The sequence below is a fragment of the Mesoplodon densirostris genome, chromosome 7, assembly GCF_025265405.1.
Source record: "Mesoplodon densirostris isolate mMesDen1 chromosome 7, mMesDen1 primary haplotype, whole genome shotgun sequence".
Lineage (NCBI taxonomy): Eukaryota > Metazoa > Chordata > Mammalia > Artiodactyla > Ziphiidae > Mesoplodon > Mesoplodon densirostris.
In genome coordinates this window covers 90298611-90323154 of record NC_082667.1, presented here as the reverse complement: position 1 = coordinate 90323154, position 24544 = coordinate 90298611, and positions in this window count along the sequence as shown.

Here is a 24544-nt window from a genome sequence, read left to right as displayed (position 1 = left end):
TGTCAACTGAGCCTGTGCATCTGGAGCCTGTGCTACACAATGGGAGAGGCCACAACAGTGGGAGGCCTGTGTACTGAAAAAAATAAAATCCCCTGCTATGATTGTGTTACCATCAATTTCCCCTTTTATGGCTGTTAGCATCTGTCTTATGTATTGAGGTACTCCTATGTAGTGTGCATAAATATTTAAAATTGTTGTATCTTCTTCTTGGATTAATCCTTTGATCATTATATAGTGTCCTTCTTTGTCTCTTGTAATAATCTTTATTTTAAAGTCTATTTTGTGATATGAGAATTGTTACTCCAGCTTTCTTTTGGTTTCCATTTGCATGGAGTATCTTTTTCCATCCCCTCACTTTCAGTCTGTATGTGTCCCTAGGTCTGAAGTGGGTCTCCTGTAGACAGTATATATATGGATCTTGTTTTTGTATCCATACAGCCAGTCTGTGTCTTTTGGTGGGAGCATCCAATCCATTCACATTTAAGGTCATTATCAATATGTATGTTCCTATTACCATTTTCTTTATTGTTTTGGTATTTTTATTGTAGGTCTTTTCCTTCTCTTGTGTTTCCTGCCTAGAAAATTTCCTTTAGCATTTGTTGTAAAAGCTGGTTTGGTGTTGATGAATTCTCTTTGCTTTTTCTTGTCTGTAAAGGTTTTAATTTCTCCCTCAAATCTGCATGAGGTCCTTGCTCTGTAGAGTAATCTTAGTTTTAGGTTTTCTCTTTCATCACTTTAAATATATCCTGCCCCGTATGGGGATTCCCTTGTATGTTATTTGTTGTTTTTACCCTGCTGCTTTTGATGTGTTTTTTTGTATTTAAGTTTTGATAGTTTGATTAATATGTGTTGCCATGTTTCTCCTTGAATTTATCCTGTATGGGACTCTCTGAGCTTCCTGGACTTGATTGAATATTTCCTTTTGCATATTAAGGAAGTTTTCAACTATAATATCTTCAAATATTTTCTCAGTCCCTCTCTTCTTCTCTTCTTCTTCTGGGACCTCTATAATTCGAATGTTAGTGTGTTTAATTTTGTCCCAGAGGTCTCTGAGCCTGTCCTCAATTCTTTTCATTCTTTTTAATTTATTCTGCTCTGAATTCATTATTTCCACTCTTTTATCTTCCAGGTCAGTTATCCATTCATCTACCTCAGTTATTCTGCTATTGGTTCCTTCTAGAGAATTTTTAATTTCATTTATTGTGTTGTTCATCATTGCTTGTTTGCTCTTTAGTTCTTCTAGATCTTTGTTAAACGTTTCTTGTTTTTTCTCCATTCTATTTCCAAGATTTTGGATCATGTCTACTACCATTACTCTGAATTATTTTTCAGGTAGACTGCCTATTTTCTCTTCATTTTTTTGGTCTGGTGGGTTTACCTTGCTCCTTCATCTGCTCTGTGTTTCTCTGTCTTCTAATTTTGCTTAATTTACTGTGTTTGGGGTCTCCTTTTCACAGGCTTCAGGATGTATTTTCCATAGTTTTTTGTGTCTGCCCACAGTCAGTAAGGTTGCTTCAGTGGGTTGTGTGGTCTTCCTGGTGGGAGGGGACTAGTGCCTGTGTTCTGGTGGATGAGTCTGGATCTTGTCTTCCTGGTGTGCAGGACCATGTCCAGTGGTGTGTTTTGTTTGTCTTTGACCTTATTATGATTTTAGGTAGCCTCTCTGCTAACAGGTGAGTTTTAGTTCCTGTCTTGCTAATTTTTTGGCTTAGCATGTCCGGCACTGTAGCTTGCTAGTTGTTGAGTGGAGCTGGGTCTTAGCATTGACATGGAGATCTCTGAGAGAGGTTTTTTCATTTGATATTACATGGAACCAGGAGGTCTCTGGTGGACCAATGTCATGAACTAGGCTCTCCCACCTCAGAGGCTCAGGCCTGACACCCAGCTGGAGCACCAAGACCCTGTCAGCCACATGGTCAGTTTCGTGAGGAGTTTCTTGCCTTTTGGGAAATCTGAGGTTTTCTGCCAGCATTCAGTAGGTGTTCTGTAGGAGTTGTTCCACATGTAGATGTATTTCTAATGTATTTGTGGAGAGGTAGTTGATCTCCATGTCTTACTCTTTCATCAACTTGAAGGTCTCCCCCAATCATTCATTATTATACAAACACTTTCAAAGAATAAAAATAGGCAGCAATCCCTAACTCATTTTTTAAAGCTGCTATGTCTTGTATACCAAAACCAGATAGGTAGAGTACAAGAAAGGGTTATTTAGGTCAATCTCACTTGTAAATATAGATACAATAAACCTAAATAATTACTAGCAAACCACATCAATGTATTAAAAAAGATGATGCATCATGTTCAGCTTGAGTTTATCCTAAGAAAACAAATATACTTTATCTTAGAAAAATATTTACATGTGTATGTCTGTAATTTGTGTTATTAATAGACAAAAAGTGATACATAATTAATGCAGAAAATCATTTTATTTAATATATCACCCATTCATTATAAAAATTCTTAGCACATTAAGAATAAACCTTACATTCTTAACCTCATAAACAACATCTACTTAAAACTTGCAGCAAACATTATTCTAAATAAAAGTATGAAATAAGAATTAAGAAATTAAGTTTTCTGTGGCTGCATTAAGAAATTACCATAAACTAGGTTACCTACAACAACAGATGTTCTCTCACTACTGTGGATGCCAGAAGTCTGAAATTATGGTTTCAACAGGACTGTGCTCCCTCTAGATGCATTTACCTCTTATACCTCCTCATGGCTGTTGTCATTCCCTGACTTGTGGCAGCTTCATTGGTCATATTGTCTTATCCTCATCTATGTGTCAAATCTCTCTCTACCTCTGTCTTAGAAGGACATATATAATTGTATTTATGGTCCACATTGATAAACTGGGATTTTCTCTCCACTCAAAATCGTTAACTTAATAACATCTGCAAAGAACACTTTTTTGGCATATAAAACTCATAGGTTCCTGGGATTAGGACATAGATGTTTTGGAGACTGTTTTTCAGCCTACCACAAGAAATATAGAATTATCTTAAACAAGAAGAAAGATTTGATCTTAAGTATCTTATTTTTTTGTAATTGAAAATATTTTTGGTTTTCTCTCATTATTTTACATGTTTTATCTCTTTAATCCCAACTACCACCCTTGCACTGTACATTGCTTTGGGTATTCTAGTAAATAATGCAAGACAAGGTAAATAAGTACACTTTATAAGGATTTGAATGGAAGAAACAAAACTGTATCTGTCACAGATGATATGACTGCTTGCTCAGAGATAAACCCACACATATATGCTCAACTAATCTATGACAAAGGAGGCAAGGATGTACAATGGAAAAAAGACAGTCTCTTCAATAAGTGGTGTTGGGAACACTGGACAGCTACATGTAAAAGAAGGAAATTAGAACACTCCTTAACACCATACACAGAAATAAACTCAAAATGTATTAAAGACCTAAATGTAAGGGCAGACACTAGAAAACTCTTCAAGGAAAACATAGGAAGAACACTCTTTCACATAAATCACAGCAAGATCTTTTTGATCCACCTCCTAGAGTAATAGAAATAAAAACAAAAATAAACAATTGGGATTGAATGAAACTTAAAAGCATTTGCAAAGCAAAGGAAACTACAAACAAGACAAATAGACAACCCTCACATTGGCAGAAAATATTTTCAAATGAATCAAGGACAAAGAATTAATCTCCAAAATATATAAACAGCTCATGCAGCTCAATATTAAAAAAACAAACAACCCAATCTAAAAATGGGCAGAAGACTTAAATAGACATCTTTCTCCAAAGAAGACATACAGATGGCCAAGAAGCACATGAAAAGCTGCTCAACTTCACTAATTATAAGAGAAATGAAAATCAAAACTACAATGAAATATCACTTCACACCATTTAAAATGGACATCATCAGAAAATCTACAAACAACAAATGCTGGAGAGGGTGTGGAGAAAAGGGAACCCTCTTGCACTGTTGGTGGTAATGTAAATTGATAGAGCCACTATGGAGAACAGTATGGAGGTTCCTTAAAAAACGAAAAATACAATTATCATGTGACCCAGCAATACCACTACCAGGCATATACCCAGAGAAAAGCATAATTCAGAAAGACACATGCACCCCAATGTTCATTGAGCAGTATTTACGATAGCCAGGTCATGGAAGCAACCTAAATGCCCATGGACAGCGAATGGATAAAGAAGATGTGGTACATATATACAATGAAATATTACTCAGCCATAAAAAGGAACAAAATTGGATCATTTGTAGAGACGTGGATGGATCTAGAAACTGTCATATAGAGTGAAGTAAGTCAGAAAGAGAAAAGCAAATATTGTATATCAATGCATATATGTGGAACCTAGAAAATTGGTACAGTTGAACCTGTATGCAGTGCAGAAATTGAGACACTGATATACAGAACAAACTTATGGACAACAAAGGAGGAAAGTGGTGGTGGGCGGGGGTGGTGGTGGTGGTGTGATGTACTGAGAGTTTAGGATTGACATATATACAATAATATGTATAAAATGGATAACTAATAAGAAACTGCTGTAAAAAAAATAAATAAAATTCAAAAAAAACCCTAAAGACCTATTTTTTGATGTCTTTTTAAAATTATTTTTATTTTTTATTTATTTATTTTTTTATTTTTCTGCTTTATAACAAATTTATTCAGCTATACATATACATATGTTCCCATATCCTCTCTCCCCCTGCATCTCACTCCCACCCTCCCCATCCCACCCCTGAAGGCGGTCACAAAGCATCGAGCTGATCTCCCTGTGCTATGCAGCCATACCCCACCAGCCATCCACCTCACGTCCGATAGTGTATATATATCCATGCCACTCTTTCACTTTGTCACAGCTTACCCTTCCCCCTCGCCATATCCTCAAGTCCATTCTCTAGTAGGCCAGTGTCTTTATTCTTGTCTTATCCCTATGTTCTTCATGACATTTTTTTTTTCTTAAATTCCATATATATGTGTCAGCATACAGTATTTGTCTTTCTCTTTCTGACTTACTTCACTCTGTATGACAGACTCTAGGTCCATCCACCTCATTACAAATAGCTCAATTTCGTTTCTTTTTATGGCTGAGTAATATTCCATTGTATATATGTGCCACATCTTCTTTATCCATTCATCAGATGATGGACACTTAGGGTGTTTCCATCTCTGGGCTATTGTAAATAGGGCTGCTATGAACATTTTGGTAATGACTCTTTTTGAATTATGGTTTTCTCAGGGTATATGCCCAGTACTGGGATTGTTGGGTCATATGGTAGTTCTATTTGTAGTTTTTTTAAGGAAGCTCCATACCATTCTCCATAGAGGGTGTACCACTTCACATTCCCACCAGAAGTGCAAGAGTGTTCCCTTTTTTCCACACCCTCTCCAGCATTGATTCTTTCTAGATTTTTTGATGATGGCCATTCTGACTGGTGTGAGATGATATCTCATTGTAGTTTTGATTTGCATTTCTCTAATGAGTAAAGATGTTGAGCATCCTTTCATGTGTTTGTTGGCAGTCTGTATATCTTCTGTGGACAAATGTCTATTTAGGTCTTCTGACCATTTTTGGATTGGGTTGTTTGTTTTTTTGTTATTGAGCTGCATGAGCTGCTTATAAATTTTGCAGATTAATCCTTTGTCAGTTGCTTCATTTGCAAATATTTTCTCCCATTCTGAGGGTTGTCTTTGGGTCTTGATTATGGTTTCCTTTGCTGTGCAAAAGCTTTGAAGTTTCATTAGGTCCCATGTGTTTATTTTTGTCTTTATTTCCATTTCTCTAGGAGGTGGGTCAAAAAGGATCTTGCTGTGATTTATGTCATAGAGTGTTCTGCCTATGTTTTCCTCTAAGAGTTTGATAGTGTCTGGCCTTACATTTAGGTCTTTAATCCATTTTGAGCTTATTTTTGTGAGTATGGTGTTAGGGAGTGATCTACTCTCATACTTTTACATGTCCCTGTCCAGTTTTCCCAGCACCACTTATTGAAGAGACTGTCCTTTCTCCACTGTACATTCCTGCCTCCTTTATCAAAGATAAGGTGACCATATGTCCATGGGTTTATCTCTGGGCTTTCTATCCTGTTCCATTGATCTATGTTACTGTTTTTGTGCCAGTACCATACTGTCTTGATTACTGTAGCTTTGTAGTATAGTCTGAAGTCAGGGAGCCTGATTCCTCCAGCTCCATTTTTCGTTCTCAAGATTGCTTTGGCTATTCAGGGTCTTTTGTGTTTCCATACAAATTGTGAAATTTTTTGTTCTAGTTCTGTGAAAAATGCCAGTGGTAGTTTGATAGGGATTGCATTGAATCTGTAGATTGCTTTGGGTAGTAGAGTCATTTTCACAATGTTGATTCTTCCAATCCAAGAACATGGTACATCTCTCCATCTATTTGTATCATCTTTAATTTCTTTCATCAGTGTCTTATAGTTTTCTGCATACAGGTCTTTTGTCTCCTTAGGTAGGTTTATTCCTAGATATTTTATTCTGTTTGTTGCAGTGGTAAATGGGAGTGTTTTCTTGATTTCACTTTCAGATTTTTCATCATTGGTGTACAGGAATGCCAGAGATTTCTGTGCATTAATTTTGTAACCTGCTACTTTACCAAATTCATTGATTAGCTCTACTAGTTTTCTGGTAGCATCTTTAGGATTCTCTATGTATAATATCATGTCATCTTCAAACAGTGACAGCTTTACTTCTTCTTTTCCAATTTGGATTCCTTTTATTTCCTTTTCTTCTCTGATTGTTGTGGTTAAAACTTCCAAAACTATGTTGAATAAGAGTGGTGAGAGTGGGCAGCCTTGTCTTGTTCCTGATCTTAGTGGAAATGGTTTCAGTTTTTCACCATTGAAGACGATGTTGGCTGTGGGTTTGTCATCTATGGCCTTTATTATGTTGAGGAAAGATCCCTCTATGCCTACTTTCTGCAGGGTTTTTATCATAAATGGGTGTTGAATTTTGTAGAAAGCTTTCTCTGCATCTATTGAGATGATTATATGGTTTTTCTTCTTCAATTTGTTAATATGGTGTATCACATTGATTGATTTGCATATATTGAAGAATCCTTGCATTCCTGGATTGAACCCCACTTGATCATGGGGTATGATCTTTTTAATGTGCTGTTTGATTCTTTTTGATAGTATTTTGTTGAGGATTTTTGCATCTATGTTCATCAGAGATAATGGCCTGCCGTTTTCTTTCTTTGTGACATCCTTTCCTGGTTTTGGTATCAAGGTGATGTTGGCCTCATAGAATGGGTTTGGGAGTGCTCCTCCCTCTGCTATATTTTGGAAGAGTTTGAGAAGAATAGGTGTTAGCTCTTCTCTAAATGTTTGATAGAATTCACCTGTGTAGCCATCTGGTCCTGGGCTTTTGTTTGCTGGAAGATATTTAATCACAGTTTCAATTTCAGTTCTTGTGATTGGTCTATTCATATATTCTATTTCTTCCTTATTCAACCTTAACAGGTTGTGCATTTCTAAGAATTTGTCCATTTCTTCCAGGTTGTCCATTTTATTGGCATAGAGTTTCTTGTAGTAATCTCTCATGATCTTTTGTATTTCTACAGTGTCAGTTGTTGCTTCTCCTTTTTCATTTCTAATTCTATTGATTTGAGTCTTCTCCCTTTTTTTCTTGATGAGTCTGGGTAATGGTTTATCAATTTTGTTTATCTTCTCAAAGAACCAGCTTTTACTTTTGTTGATCTTTGCTATCATTTCCTTCATTTCTTTTTCATTTATTTCTGATCTGATCTTTATGATTTATTTCTTTTTGCCAACTTTGGGGTTTTTTATTCTTTTTTCTATAATTGCTTTATGTGCAGAGTCAGGTTGTTTACTCGAGATGTTTCCTGTTTCTTAAGGTGGGATTGTATTCCTGTAAACATCCCCCTTAAAACTGCTTTTGCTGCATCCCATATGTTTTGGGTCGTCGTGTCTCCATTGTCATTTGTTTCTATGTATTTTTTAATTTCCTCTTTGATTTCTTCAGTGATCACTTCGTTATTGAGTAGTGTATTGTTGAGCCTCCATGTGTTTGTATTTTTTTCAGATCTTTTCCTATTATTGATGTCTAGTCTCATAGCATTGTGGTCGGAAAAGATACTTGATACAATTTCAAATTTCTTCAATTTACCAAGGCTTGATTTGTGACCCAAGATATGATCTATCCTGGAGAATGTTCCATGAGCACTTGAGAAAAATGTGTATTCTGTTGTTTTTGGATGAAATGTCCTATAAATATCAATTAAATCCATCTTGTTTCATGTATCATTTCAAGCCTGTGTTTCCTTATTTATTTTCATTTTGGATGATCTGTCCATTGGTGAAAGTGGGGTGTTAAAGTCCCCTACTATGATTGTGTTAGTGTTGATTTCTCCTTTTACAGCTGTTAGTATTTGCCTTATGTATTGAGGTGCTCCTATTTTGGGTGAATAAATATTTACAATTGTTATATCTTCTTCTTGGATCGATCCCTTGATCATTATGTAGTGTCCTTCTTTGTCTCTTCTAGCAGTCTTTATTTTAAAGTCTATTTTGTCTGATATGAGCACTGCTACTCCAGCTTTCTTTTGGTTTCCATTTGTATGGAATATCTTTTTCCATCCTCTTACTTTCAGTCTGTATGTGTCTCTAGGTCTGAAGTGGTTCTCTTGTAGACAGCATATATATGGGTCTTGTTTTTGTATCCATTCAGCCAATCTGTGTCTTTTGGTGGGAGCATTTAGTCCATTTACATTTAAGGTAATTATCGATATGTATGTTCCTATTCCCATTTTCTTAATTGTTTTCGGTTCATTACTGTAGGTCTTTTCCTTCTCTTGTGTTTCTTGCCTAGAGAAGTTCCTTTAGCATTTGTTGTAAAGCTGGTTTGGTGGTGCTGAACTCTCTCAGCTTTTGCTTGTCTCTAAATGTTTTAATTTCTCCATCAAATCTGAATGAGATTCTTGCTGTGTAGAGTAATCTTGGTTGCAAGTTTTTCTCTTTCATCATTTTAATTATGCCCTGCCACTCCCTTCTGGCTTGTAGTGTTTCTGCTGAGAGATCAGCTGTTAACCTGATGGGGATTCCCTTGTGTGTTATTTGTTGTTTTTCCCTTGTTGCTTTTAATATGTTTTCTTTGTGTTTAATTTTTGACAATGTGATTAATATGTGTCTTGGCATATTTCTCCTTAGATTTATTCTGTATGGACTCTCTGTGCCTCCTGGACTTGATTAACTATTTCCTTTCCCATATTAGGGAAGTTTTCAACTATAATCTCTTCAAATATTTTCTCAGTCCCTTTCTTATTCTCTTCTTCTTCTGGAACCCCTATAATTCGAATGTTGATGCATTTAATGTTGTCCCAGAAGTCTCTGAGACTGTCCTCTGTTCTTTTCATTCTTTTTTCTTTATTTTGCTCTGCATCAGTTATTTCCGCTATTTTATCTTCCACCTCACTTATCCATTCTTCTCCCTCAGTTATTTTGCTATTGATCCCATCTAGAGTATTTTTCATTTCATTTATTGTGTTTTTAATCGATGCTTGATTCATCTTCAGTTCTTCTAGGTCCGTGTTAACTGTTTCTTGCATTTTGTTTAATCTATTTCCAAGATTTTGGATCTTGGAAATAGAATCTTGGATCATCTTTACTATCATTATTCTGAATTCTTTTTCAGGTAGACTGCCTATTACCTCTTCATTTGTTAGGTTTTGTGGGTTTTTATCTTGCTCTTTCTCCTGCTGTGTGTTTTTCTGTCTTCTCATTTTGCTTATCTTACTGTGTTTGGTGTCTCCTTTTTGCAGGCTGCAGGTTCGTAGTTCCCGTTCTTTTTGGTGTCTGTCCCCAGTGACTAAGGTTGGTTTAGTGGGTTGTGTAGGCTTCCTGGTAGAGGGGACTAGTGCCTGTGTTCTGGTGGATGAGGCTAGATCTTGTCTTTCTGGTGGACAGGTCCACGTCTGGTGGTGTGTTTTAGGGTGTCTGCAGACTTTTTATGATTTTAGGCAGCCTCTCTGCTAATGGGTGTCGTTGTGTTCCTGTCTTGCTAGTTGTTTGGCATAGGGTGTCCAGCACTGTAGCTTGCTGGTCGTTGAGTGAAGCTGGGTGCTGGTGTTGAGATGGAGATCTCTGGAAGATTTTCGCCACTTGATATTATGTGGAGCTGGGAAGTCTCTTGTGGACCAGTGTCCTGAAGTTGGCTCTCCCACCTCAGAGCAAAGCACTGACTCCTAGCTCCTCAATTTGGGATGATTTGTTGTCTATTCATGTATTCCACAGATGCAGGGTACATCAAGTTGATTGTGGAGCTTTAATCCGCTGCTTCTGAGGCTGCTGGGAGAGATTTCCCTTTCTCTTCTTTGTTCTCACAGCTCCCGGGTCTCAGCTTTTGATTTGGCCCCGCCTCTGCATGTAGGTCGCTGCTGCGCATCTGTTCTTTGCTCAGACAGGACAGGGTTAAAGGAGCAGCCACTTCGGTGACTCGCTCACTCAGGCCGGGGGGGAGGGAGGGGCACGTAGTGCGGGGTGAGCCTGCAGTGGCAGAGGCTGACGTGACATTGCACCTCCTCGAGGCATGTCATGCATTCTCCCAGGGAAGCCATCCCTGGATCCCGGGACCCCGGCCATGATGGGTTGCACAGTCTCCCTGGAAGGGGTCATGGACTGTGACCTGCGCTCACACACAGGCCTCTTGGTGGCAGCAGCAGCAGCCCCAGCATCCCACGCCCGTCTCTGGGCTCTGCACTTTCAGCCGCGGCTCACGCCCATCTGTGGAGCTCCTTTAAGCAGTGCTCTTAATCCCCTCTCCTCATGCACAAGGAAACCAAGAGGAAAGAAAAAGTCTCTTGCCTCTTCTGCAGCTCCAGAGTTTTCCCAGACTCCCCTCCAGCTAGCTGTGGTGCATTAGCCCCCTTCAGGCTGAGTTCTCGCCACCAGCCCGAGTCCTCTCCCTGTGCTCTTACCAATGCCCGAGCCTCAGCTTCCAGCACCGCCCACTCCAGCGGGCGAGCAGACAATCCTCTCGGGCTGGTGAGTGCTGGTTGGCACCAATCCTCTGTGTGGGAATCTCTCCTCTTTGCCCTACCCAGGTACGTGGGGAGTTTCTTGCCTTTTGGGAGGTCTGAGGTCTTCTGCCAGCATTCAATAGGTGTTCTGTAGGAGTTGTTCCACATGTAGCTGTATTTCTGGTGTATCTGTTGGGAGGAAGGTGATCTCCGTGTCTCACTTTTCTGCCAAGACCTATTTTTTTTTAATTGTTTTATTAAATGTCTAGATTAAGAAAATTAAGCAAAAAGCAATTACATCTTTCCAGACAGGGATAAAACAGTTAAAAAATAGTAATAAAATTAACAACAACATACCCTTCTAATCTGCCCAATAGACCTCTTCTGTTCTCCAAAGAAAGGTGACCTTGCCTGACAATACACTCTTTTCTGGTCATGTCCCCTTTCTCCCCATAAAAGTCTTCCATATTGTAAAGTCCTTTGTAGCTCCTACCTGTTTTTTAAGTGAAATGCTGCTTGATTCATAAATCAATGAACAAAGCCAATAAGATCTTTACATTTACTCCATCGAATTTTGTATTTTAACAGATCCAGTGGCAGTGGTGGGAGCAAAGGAAACTTCTGACCTTTCAGAGACAACAAGAAATAGTCATGTATCTGAGAACCTTTTTGATTTCACTATTTTTCTCAGCTTTTCTGAATGCCATGGGTAAATTCCTCTCAGTTCAGAGCTCTACTCTGCATCTAACTCCCAATCTAATTGGCTTTCCAGTCAGTTCCTTATTTGGAATCACTAGTTTCACACTGAGAACTGCTAGTAGTAAGACCCCAATTCCCCATTAGATTGGAAACCCCAGTCCTTGATTCTGCTTCCAGATTTCACATTGGGAACTGCTGGTGGCAACAGAGTTCCCTGCTTGTTTGGAATTAGCCTGTGGTACCCACTCTATAGGGTGTTCTAGTTAAATACATTCCTTGATCCCCAGTCCCACACTGGAAATTGCTAGTGTTGCACACACGGTCTTATCTTTGCCAGGCCATGGTTACATCTCTTGGTTATTGCTGGTTAAGGTGCATCTCTTGGTTAAGGTGCAAATTTATTTGTCTGTTTAGTTAGATAAAGGCTACCTCTAGTGTGAATCTTGGATTGGAAGCAAAAAAGAAAAAAAAAATCAAACAAACAAAATCCTCCTAAAATTGAGAGGCATGGATCAAACACTTAGAAGGTGTTAGAGTGCTCACCAACTAACTCAGGAACTCCTGTGTTAGGATAAGTTGGTCATGGAATGCATTAAATTGACACTAGGTCACCTGCCAACATCAAGAAAATTTCTGCAAAATAAGGCAAACTGTAAAACACCACACATTCTCCAATGCAGCAGCACACCACCCTTAGGTATTTAATTTGGCTTTAAGAGACCCAAAGACTTAGCTAATTAATTAATTAATTAAATGGGATCCTTAAGTTCCAAAAAGTCCAGTGTGTAAACTTCTGGCACAACTGCTTATTTTATGTCTAATAACTATTTTCCAGAAGCTATAAGTATCTACAGAAATGGCAAAATCTTACTGAAAACAACCTAAAATTACAGTGGTCATGACGGGGAATGCTCCAATTAGATAAAAGTGTTCATTTAAGAAGTGCATTTAAAAGCAAAGGTTTCAGGATACCTTCAAAATGAGAGAGGAGTAAGACGTGGAGATCATCTTCCTCCCCAAAAATACATCAGAAATACATCTACATGTGGAACAACTCTTACAGAATACCTACTGAATGCTGGCAGAAGACTTCATACGTCCTGAAAGATATGTTTTTTTTTTCCTTTTTCTCCTTTCCTGAGTATATATGTGTACACTTTGTTGTGTGATTTTGTCTGTATAGCTTTGTTTTTACCATTTGTCCTAGGGTTCTGTAAGTCCTTTTTTTTTGTTTTTTTGTTTTTTTCTTTTTTTAATTACATTTTATTTTTTATTTGTATTTTAATACATTTATTTTTTTTTTTTTTCTGTCTTTCTTTTTTTCTCCATTTTCTTCTGAGCCATGTGGCTGACAGGGCCTTTGTGGTCCGTCCAGGTGTCAGGCCTGTGCCTCTGAGGTGGGAGAATGGAGTTCAGGACATTGGTACACCAGAGACCTCCTGGCTCCATGAAATATCAAATAGGAAATGCTCTCCCAGAGATCTCCATGTCAACGCTAAGACTCAGCTATACTCAACGACCAACAAGCTAGAGTGCTGAACACCCTAAGCCAAACAGCTAGCAAGACAGGAACACAACCTCATTCATTAGCAGAGAGGCTGCCCAAAATCATAATAAAGTCACAGACACCCCAAAACACACCACTGGACACGGTCCTGCCCATCAGGAAGACAAGATCCAGACTCATCCACCAGAACACAGACATCAGTACCCTCCCCAGGAAGACTACACAATCAACTGAACCAACCTTAGCCACTGGGGGCTGACACCAAAAACAACAAGAAGTATGAACCTGCAGCCTGTGAAAAGGAGACCCCAAACAGAGTAACTTAAGCAAAATGAGAAAACAAAGAAACACAGAGCAGATGAAGGAGCAAGGTAAAAATCCACCAGAACAAAAAATGAAAAGGAAATAGGCAGTCAATCTGAAAAAGAATTCAGAGTAGTGACAGAAAAAATATCCAAAATCTTGGAAATAGAATAGAGAAAATACAAGAAACATTTAACAAGGACCTAGAAGAACTAAAGAGGAAACAAATAACATTGGACAACTCAGTAAATGAAATTAAAAACTCTCCAGAAGGAATCAATAGCAGAATAACTGAGGTAGATGAACGGATAAGTGACCTGGAAGATAAAATAGTGGAAATAACTAATGCAGAGAAAAATATAAAAAAAAAAAATGAAAAGAATTGAGGACAGTCTCAGAGATATCTGGGGCAACATAAAACACACCAACATTCGAATTATAGTGTGCCAGAAAAAGAAGAGAAAAAGAGAGGGACTGAGAAAATATTTGAAATAATTATAGTTGAAAACTTCCCTAATATGGGAAAGGAAATAGTCAATCAAGCCCAGGAAGTGCAGAGTCTCATACAGAATAAACCAAAGGAAAAACACACAAAGACACATATTAATCAAACTATCAAAAATTAAATACAAAGAAAAAATATTAAAAGCACCAAGGGAAAAACAAACAAACAAAAAATACAAGAGAATCCCCATAAGGTTAACAGCTGTTCTTTCAGCAGAAACTCAGCAAGCCAGAAGGGAGGAGCAGGACATATTTAAAGTGATGAAAGGGAAAAACCTACAACCATTAAGGATCTCATGCAGATTTGATGGAGAAATTAAAACGTTTACATACAAGCAAAAGGTAAGAGACTTCAACACCACCAAAGCACCTTTACAACAAATGTAAAAAGAACTTCTCTGGGCAAGAAACATAAGAGAAGGAAAAAAATTACACTAAAAAAACCAAAACAATTAAGAAAATGGTAATAGGAAAATAAATATCAATAACTACCTTAAATGTAAATGGATTAAATGCTCCAAACAAAAGACATAGACTGGTTGAATGGATACAAAAACAAGACCCGAATATAGGCTGTCCACAAGAGACCCACTTCAGACCTAGGGACATATACAGACTGAAATTGGGGGAGGGAGAAAATATATTCCATGCAAATGGAAATCAAATGAAGCTGGAGTAGCAATTCTCATACAGACAAAATAGACTTTAAATAAAGAGTATTACAAGAGACAAAGAAGGACACTACATAATGATCAAGGGATTAATCCAAGAAAAAGATGTAACAATTGTAAATATTTATGCACCCAGCATAAGAGCACCTCAATACATAAGGCAAATGCTAACAGCCATAAAAGGAGAAATTGACAGTAACCCAATTATAGTAGGGGACATTAAAACCCAACTTTCACCACTAGACAGATCATCGAAATGAAAATAAATGAGGAAACACAAGCTGTTAATGATATATTGAACAAGATGGACTTAATTGATATTTATAAGACATTCCAACCTAAAACATCAGAATACAATTTCTTTTCAAGTGCTCCCAAAACATTCTCCAGGCGAGATCATATCTTGGGCAACAGATCAAGCCTTGGTAATTTTAAGAAGATTAAAATTGTACCAAGTATCTTTTCCAACAACAACCATATGAGACTAGACATTAACTTCAAGAAAATATCTGTAAAAAATAGAAACACATAGAGGTTAAGCAATACACTACTAAATAACCAAGAGATTATGGAAGAAATCAAAGAGGAATTCAAAACATTACCTAGAAATGAAAGACAATGACCCAAAATCTATATGATGCAGGAAAAGCAGTTCTAAGACAGAAGTTTATAGCAATAAAATCCTACCTCAAGAAATGTCTCAAATAAATAATCTAACCTTACACCTAAAACAATTAGAGAAAGAATTTTTAAAAATCCCCAAGGTTAACAGAAGGAAAGAAATCATAAAGTTCAAATCAGAAATAAATGAAAAAGAAATGAAGGAAACAAGAACAAAGATCAATAAAACTAAAAGCTGGTTCTTTGAGAAGAAAAAAAAATTGATAAACCAATAGCCAGATTCATCAAGAAAAAAAGGGAGAAGACTCAAAACAATAGAATTAGAAATGAAAAAGAAGTAACAACTGACACAGCAGAAATACAAAGGATCATGAGAGATTACTACAAGAAACTATAGGTGAATAAAATGGACAACCTGGAAGAAATTGGCAAATTCTTAGAAAAGCACAACCTTTAGAGACTGAACAAGGAAGAAATAGAAAATATATTCAGACCAATAACAAACACTGAAATTGAGATTGTGATTAAACATCTTCCAACAAACAAAAGCCCAGGACCAGCCCATTCACAGGGGAACGCTATCAAATATTTAGAGAAGAACTAACAGCTATCCTTCTCAAACTCTTCCAAAATATAGCAGAGGGAGGAAAACTCTCAAATTGATTCATGAGACCACCATCACCCTGATACAAAAACCAGACAAGGATGTCACAAAGAAAGGAAACTACAGGCCAAGATCACTGATGAACATAGATGTAAAAATCCTCAACAAAATACTAGCAAACAGAATCCAACAGCACATTATAAGGATCATACACCATCATCAAGTGGGGTTTATCCCAGGGATTCAAGCATTCTTCAATATATGCAAATCAGTCAATGTGATAACCATATTAACAAATTGAAGGAGTAAAACCATATAATCATCTCAATAGACACAGAAAAAGCTTTTGACATAATTCAACACCCATTTATGATAAAAACCCTCCAGAAAGTAGGCATAGAAGGAAATTACCTCAACAAAATAAAGGGCATATATGACAAACCCACAGCCAACCTCATTTTCAATGGTGAAAAACTGAAAAATTTTCCTCTAATATTAGGAACAACACAAGGTTGTCTATTCTCACCACCAGTATTCAACAGAGTTTTGGAAGTTTTAGCCACAGCAATCAGAGAAGAAAAAGAAATAAAAGGAATCCAAATAGGAATCTGTTTACAGATGACATGTTACTGTACATAGAAAATCTCAAATATGCTAACATAAAACTACTAGAGCTAATCAATGCATTGGTAAAGTAGCAGGATACAAAATTAATGCACAGAAATCTCTTGCATTCCTATACACTAATGATGAAAAAAACTGAAAGAGAGATTAAGGAAATACTCTCAGTTATCATTGCAACAAAAATAATATAATACCTAGGAATAAACCAAGAAAATGATACAAACGACTGGTATGCAGAAAACTATAAGACACTGATGAAAGAAATTAAACATGATACCAACATATGGAGACATATACCATGTTCTCGGATTGGATGAATCAACATTGCAAAAATGACAATACTACTCAAAACAATCTACCGATTCAATGTAATACCTAACAATCTACCAATGGCATTTTTCACAGAACTAGAACAAAAAATTACACAATTTGCATGGAAACACAATAGACCCCAAATAGCAATACTGAGAGAGAAAAACAGAGCTGAGGGAATCAGGCTCCCTGTCTTCAGACTATACTACAAAGCTACAGTAATTGACAGTATGGTACTGGCACAACAACAGAAATATGGATCAATGGAACAGGAGAGAAAGCGCAGAGATAAAGCCATGCACATATGGTCACCTTATCTTTGACAAAGTTTGAAAGATTATACATTGGAGAAAACACAGCCTCTTCAATAAGTGGTGTTGAGAAAACTGGACAGTTACATTTCAAGAATGAACTTAAAACACTCCTTAACACCATACACAAAAATAAACTGAAAATTGATTAAAGTCCTAAATATAAGGCCAGATACTATAAATCTCTTAAAGGAAAACATAGGCAGAACACTCTATGACATAAATCACAATCAAGATCCTTTTTGACCCACCTCCTAGAGAAATGGAAATAAAAACAAAAATAAACAAATGGGACCTAATGAAACTTAAAAGTTTGCACAGCAAAGGGAAACATAAACCAGATGAAAAGACACCCCTCAGAATGGTACAAAATGTTTGCAAATGAAGCAACTGACAAAGGATTAATCTCCAAAATTTACAAGCAGCTCATGCAGCTCCATATCAAGAAAACAAACAAACAACTCAATCCAAATATGAGCAAAAGACATAAATACACATTTCTGAAAAGAAGATATACAGATATCCAACAAGTACATGAAAGGATACTCAGCAACAGTAGTCAATAGAGAAATGCAAATCAAAACTACAGTGAGATATCACCTCACATCTGTCAGAATGGCCACCTTCAAAATATCTACAAACAATAAATGCTGGAGAGGGTATGGAGAAGAGGGAACTCTTTTGCACTGCTGGTGGGAAAGTAAATTGATACAGACACTATGGAAAACAGTATGGAGGTTCCTTAAAAGTATATAAGCAAAAAGTACTACCATATGGCCAGCAATCCCAGTACTGGGAATATACCCTGAGAAAACCATAATTCAAAAAGATTCATGTACCACAATGTTCACTGAAGCTCTATTTACAATAGCCAGAACATGAAAGCAACCTAAATGTCCTTTGACAGATGAACGTATAAAGAAGATGTGGCTCAGCCATAAAAAAGAAACAAAACTGAGTTATTTGTAGTGAGGTGTATGGACAAAGAGACTCTCATACAGAGTGAAGTTAAGTCAGAAAGAGAAAATCAAATACTGTATCCTAACACATATATATGGAATTAAAAAAAAAAAAAAAAACATGGTTCTGACGAACTTAGTGGCAGGACAGGAATAAAGACGCTGACATAGAGAATGGACTTGAGGACACAAGGAGTGGGAATTGTAAGCTGGGACGAAGTGAGATAGTGGCTTGGACACATATACAATACCAAATGTAAACTAGATAGCTAGTGGGAAGCAGCTGCATAGAACAGGGAGATGAGCTCAGGGCTTTGTAACCACCTAGAGGGGTGGTATCAGGAGGGTGAGACAGAGATGCAAGAAGGAAGGCTTATGAGTATATATGTATATGTATAGCTGATTCACTTTGTTATAAAGCAGAAACTAACCCACCATTGTAAAACAATTATACTCCAATAAAGTTGTTAAAATAAAAGAAAAGATAGTATAGCACTGGCACAAAAACAGTAATATAGATCAATGGAACAGGGTAGAAAGCCCAGATATAAACCCACACACCTATGGTCACCTTAATTTTTTTTTTTTTTTTTTTTTTTGTACGCGGGCCTATCACTGTTGTGGCCTCTCCTGTTGTGGAGCACAGGCTCCCAACACTCAGGCTCAGTGGCCATGGCTCATGGGCCTAGCTGCTCCACGGCATGTGGGATATTCCCAGACCGGGGCATGAACCTGTGTCCCCTCCATCGGCAGGTGGACTCTCAACCACTGCACCACCAGTGAAGCCCCAGTCACCTTATTTTTGACAAAGTAGGCAAGAATATACAATGGATAAAAGACAGCCTCCTCAATAAGTGGTGTTGGGAAAACTGGACAGCTACATGTAAAAGAATGAAATCAGAACACTCCCTAACACCATACACAAAAATAAATTCAAAATGGATTAAAGACCTAAATGTAAGACCAGACACTGTAAAACTTTTAGAGGAAAGCAGAGGCAGAACACTCTATGACATAAATCATAGCAAGATCCTTTTTGACCCACCACCTAGAGAAATGGAAATGAAAACAAATGGGAGCTAATGAAATTTAAAAGCTTTTGAACAGAAAAGGAAAACATAAGATGAAAAGAGAACCATCAGAATGGAAGAAAATATTTACAAATGAAGCAACTGACAAAGGATTAATCTCCAAAATTTACAAGCAGCTCATGCAGCTCAGTATCAAAAAAACAAAAAAAACAATCCAAAAATGGGTGGAAGATCTAAATAGACATGTCTCCAAAGAAGATATATAGATTGCAAACAAACACATGAAAGGATGCTCATCATTAGTGATGATAACATCACTAATCATTAGAGAAATGCAAATCAAAACTACAATGAGGTATCACCTCACAGCAGTTAGAATGGCCATCATGAAAAATCTACAAACAATATATGCTGGAGAGGATATGGAGAAAAGGGACACCTCTTGTACTGTTGGTGGGAATGTAAATTGATACAGCCACTATGGAGAACAGTATGGAGGATCCTTAAAAATCTAGAAATAGGACTACCATATGACCCAGAAATCCCATTACTGGACATATACCCTGAGAAAACCATAATTCCAAAAGAGTCATATACCACAATGTTCATTGCAGCTCTATTTACAATAACCAGAACAAGGAAACAACCTAAGTGTCCATCAACAGTTGAATGGATAAAGAAGATGTGACACATATATACAATGGAATATTATTCAACCATAAAAAGAAACGAAATTGAGCTATTTGTAGTGTGGTGGATGGGCCTAGAGTTTTTAAATCAGAAAGATTAAAACATATGCCATATGCTAACGCCTATATATGGAATCTAAAAAAAAAAAAAAAAAAGAAAGATTTTGAAGAACCTAGGGGCAGGACAGGAATAAAGATGCTGATGTAGAAATAGACTTGAGGACACAAGAAGGGGGAGGCATAAGCTGGGACAAAGTGAGAGAGTGGCACAGACATATATACTCTACAAAATGTAAAACAGATAGTTAGTGGGAAACAGCCAAAAAACACAGGGAGATCAGCTCGGTGCTTTGTGTCCACCTCTTGAGGTGGTATAGGGAGGATGGGAGGGAGACACAAGAGGCAGGAGATGTGGAGATATATGTATATGTATAGCTGATTCACTTTGTTATAAAGCAGAAACTAACACACCATTATAAAGCACTTATGCTCTAATAAAGATGTTTAAAAAAGAAATAAAAGCAAAGGTTCCTAAATCAAAGAAACAGAATGGAATACCTATTTTACTTGGTATCCAGAAAACTCCATAAAGATAAAAAAATTTTTCATTGAAATATTCATTGCAAATAGCTAATAAAAATTAGACACATTAGACATCTGAAACAAAAAACTATAAAACTGGCATAACTCCTACTGCTCCCCTCTATTCTCCTTTATTTGAGTACTCATTCTAGTAATCCTCTTTCTGAATTGTCTTCCTAGTCTAAAGAGACTACAAGACTGTAAACAAAAGTCTGCCAAATTAGTATCCTTACAGATACTCCCACATCTACTCTCAAAGGAGAGTCCTCTTATGAGCACCACACCCCCCAGATCTGATGAGACGCTGAAGGATTTTCTGGTAAACTGCTGTTATTCCTTTAAACAGTGAAGAAAAACTAAAAATTAAAATTAGTGGAAAATCTTGTACGATTCTAATAAATACCAGAGCTACACTCTCTACTTTAAACCCCACTTGGATCCTGTTAATGGGATCTTGAAAAACTCACAGAAGCTGGGTAAGGTTGAGAATTCTTGCCAGAGTCAGCTTTTTTAGATCTCCCTCTGTAATCCCTGGAAGAGTGAGAGAGGAATAAAATTTCATGTTGGTCCTTCCTTTTCAAATCCAGGCCATTGGCTACTGATCTTTGCGAGTGGCTCCAGATCTTTTGAAGATTAACATTTTTTCATTCTCTTGAGGGCACATCTTGAGCCCAGGGTGTTGTTCAGTTCTTCTGTAAGTGTTTAATGTTTATACTGGCTAGAAAATGCAAAGTAGTTCTGTGGTCATAAATTGGCCAAGTTGCAAAGCATGATAGATTTGTTTTAGCTCTTCTCCCCCAATCTAAAATAAAGCTGTACACCTGGGGCATGGGGGAATTTTTTAAGTACTTGTAAAATAATTTATGGGGGGTAGATTTACCAATAATGTCATTTAACTTGCAACTCAATTCATTAAGGAATTAAAGACACCTGTTCTTTTCTTAAAAACTTTAACAAAACTAGAAATTCTGCTCTGTAGTCATTTCAATGTCCACTCATTCTTTTTACCAATCCAAAAACTTTCCTTATTTATCTCAAAAGGTTTGTAAGTATTGCAAAAATTCTGTCCTGAGGATACTGAAGTCCTTCTTGAAGGAACTTGCATTCTTTCCCTGTGCCTTTGAGATATAAATGTTCTAAAAACTTCAGAAAATAATTCTTATCATAAGGAAAATGAAAGGAGTAAAGGTCATTTGAAACTTAGGTAAGTAAAAACTCTTAAGTGTCTTCTCCACAAATATTATAAGTAACTTTAGCCATCTGAGCAGGTAATCTTAACATTCCATCTACCAGAAAAACAGCTTAGATTCAACTTCTTTTAAAGCTAGTGAATTTTCTAATATTGTACTTAATTCATGGTTGAAATGTTAAAATACAAGGTATAAAGCATTTGTTTCTGTCTGTCTATAAGTTTATATATGTCTATATATAGACATATATATATATATATATATATATTTCTGTGTGTGTGTGTGTGTTATAGATGTGTGATATGTTCTACCTCTGGAGGGTACCACTAAAAGTAATCTGTAAAAGAGCTCTATTATTATTGGCTTACAGCAAATTAAGCACTTATATAAATTAAATTCTCAGAAACATAATAGAAAATAACCCCTATGAATTTCAGGTACCTGTGGTCTGAGACAATATTTAGTATTAATGCTAGTTTAAATTTGTTGGTTTAATTAAAACAAGTATGCCTTTAAGGTTATCACCATTAAGTACACTACTTTTATTCTATGTAAGCTTACTAAACGTCAATGAGTTCATGTTATCTCTTACAAAGTTTGTCTCATCAAGAAAAATAGTTTGGAATAATTGCTAACTATCTAATGTCTCATGAAATATATTTAAAATAATTGTTAAGACACAGTAAATTGAATAATATAAGTAGGATAAAATGTTTTTAGGTGAACTTTTAAAATAGTTTCCTTCAATTTTTTGGTAACCTGAAACGTTAACGTTTTGCTTGTTTATGTTAAATGATGAAATAAGTTAAATTCATTGAATATATAGATCATTTCCAAATAAGATAAAATACTGAAACATTAATGCTGAGCATAGGTTTACCCACTTTTGCTTCCTTTTAACAGAAGAATTAAGGATATTTGTGTTTACTAGTAAACATGTTTTGTGGTATGCTGAGAAACTTCCCATGAGAAAGAATATGTTTCTAGAAATTATTAAAGGTATTTATAAATTTGTCAAGCCACAGAATGTCAATACAGTTCACAATTGCTCACTTCTTAGCTTTCACTTGAAAATTAAAGGTTTCTAAGGGTTAAAAATATTCTAATATATGAGACTAATTTGACTAGAAATAGGAAATGAAATATCTCCATATACATGAAAGTAAAATGTGTGTTTTCAGTAAAAGAAGTATAAAAAGTGGAAATGCATTTTGTTAAGGAAAATAAAACTTTTTGGTGTTTTTCATAAAGAGAAACTGGTTATTTCCAAATGGGAAAGAGGAAAAACATAGTTCAAAATCTAAATGCAAAAAAAGAAAGTTGGAGAAAGTTTGTGGAAAATGAATTTTTGAAGGAAATTTTAATGTGTGTTCAATATGGCTAGAATTAGAATAAATTTAATTAAGTCAAATAGTTTTTAATATTAAAAGTAAATTGGTACAAAATTAGAATATGGTTTTCTCTTTTGTTAAAAGGAAAAAGATTTCTTAACTATTGGTCTGCTTTTGATAAGAGATGGTAAAATATTTTTCTTTACTTTTTAAATAATCTTCCTAGCAAACAAAGTATTTGTGTCTTGTCAAAATAATCTTCTATGTCTTTATCTTTAATAGTTTAAGAAACCTGAATCTTCCCTATTTAAAAAGCTAAGGTTTTTGTACAACTATTAATATTTAACTTTCTGTATTTGTTGGCAAAGTCTTTGTCACTATGGTTAAATGGATAACTAAGTAGTGTTTCACAGTGACTATGATCTTATTTGACTGTTTTAAAATCTTTTTGATAGTTTTAACAAACTTCCCCCAAATCAAATTCCAGATGAAGATTTTTTACTTCAAACTAACTTTGGGATTTTCAAGAGGGTCCATGGAAAATCACAAAAGATCTGTTCTGTCTCCATATAAAAAGGAAAAGAGATGTTACATTAATTAGGCTGATATGTTAAATTATATGGGAATCATTGTCAAATAAGACGTAATACTACACTTTCTTCATGTTGTATTTTTATAGTTACATAAGTGTTCCAGACTTTGTTCCTAAAGTCTCATATACTCCAGAACAATGTTATCATTAGAATTCCAGTTATCATTTTAAGATATTGTATATGGCAGAAATAACCAAATTTCCTTCTCAACTCCATTTTAATGAATTCTCATCAGATCTATAACAATGAACATTTTTGTCTTTTGTCATTCACAGATAGGTACTGTTTTATTCAGATGTTTATGCAAAAGTGTTCCTACAAAAGTGCTTCATTTTAAAGAAGACTCATGGAAAAGACTCTTGACAAGTATAAGTTTCTGATAACTTTAAAATCATAAAACTGAACTGGGTAAAAACTTCTATAAATAATGGAGAAACTAAATTCAAGAAAAACAAAGTATTAGTTACATGGGACTGAATTAACTGAGGAAGATGATTATAATTTTTATGACTTTTAGTTTGAAACATTGCTGGATCCTTAATGTTTTGTTTTTCCAGATTTAAAGGAACCTTTTATTTTATGCTACCTATGACTTAGAGAAATTTTTTAAAGTGTACATCTCTAAGCATTTTTTTTATAAAAGATGAAACATTTACTTTTTCTCCTTACCTGATCCCTCCAGTATTTTTTATGACAATATAGTTAGTTATTTGCATAAATTCAGTGAGAATCTGTTTGCCTGGTTATAGGAGATAATTGGAAATATTGGTTATATTAATAAGAAATTGACTAGACTGTTATATTTGAGAGAGGTGTGCATAGATTCAGATATGACCAGACAGTTTTAAGGAATTAAGGTTGACTTTCCAGAGTGAATAAAGCCCCTTGAGGAAAGATAGCATCTTCAATAAGTGGTGCTGGAAAAACTGAACAACCACATGTAAAAGAATTAAATTAAAACATTCTCTAACTCCATACACAAAAATAAAATCAAAATGGATTAAAGACCTAAATGTATGACAAGATACTC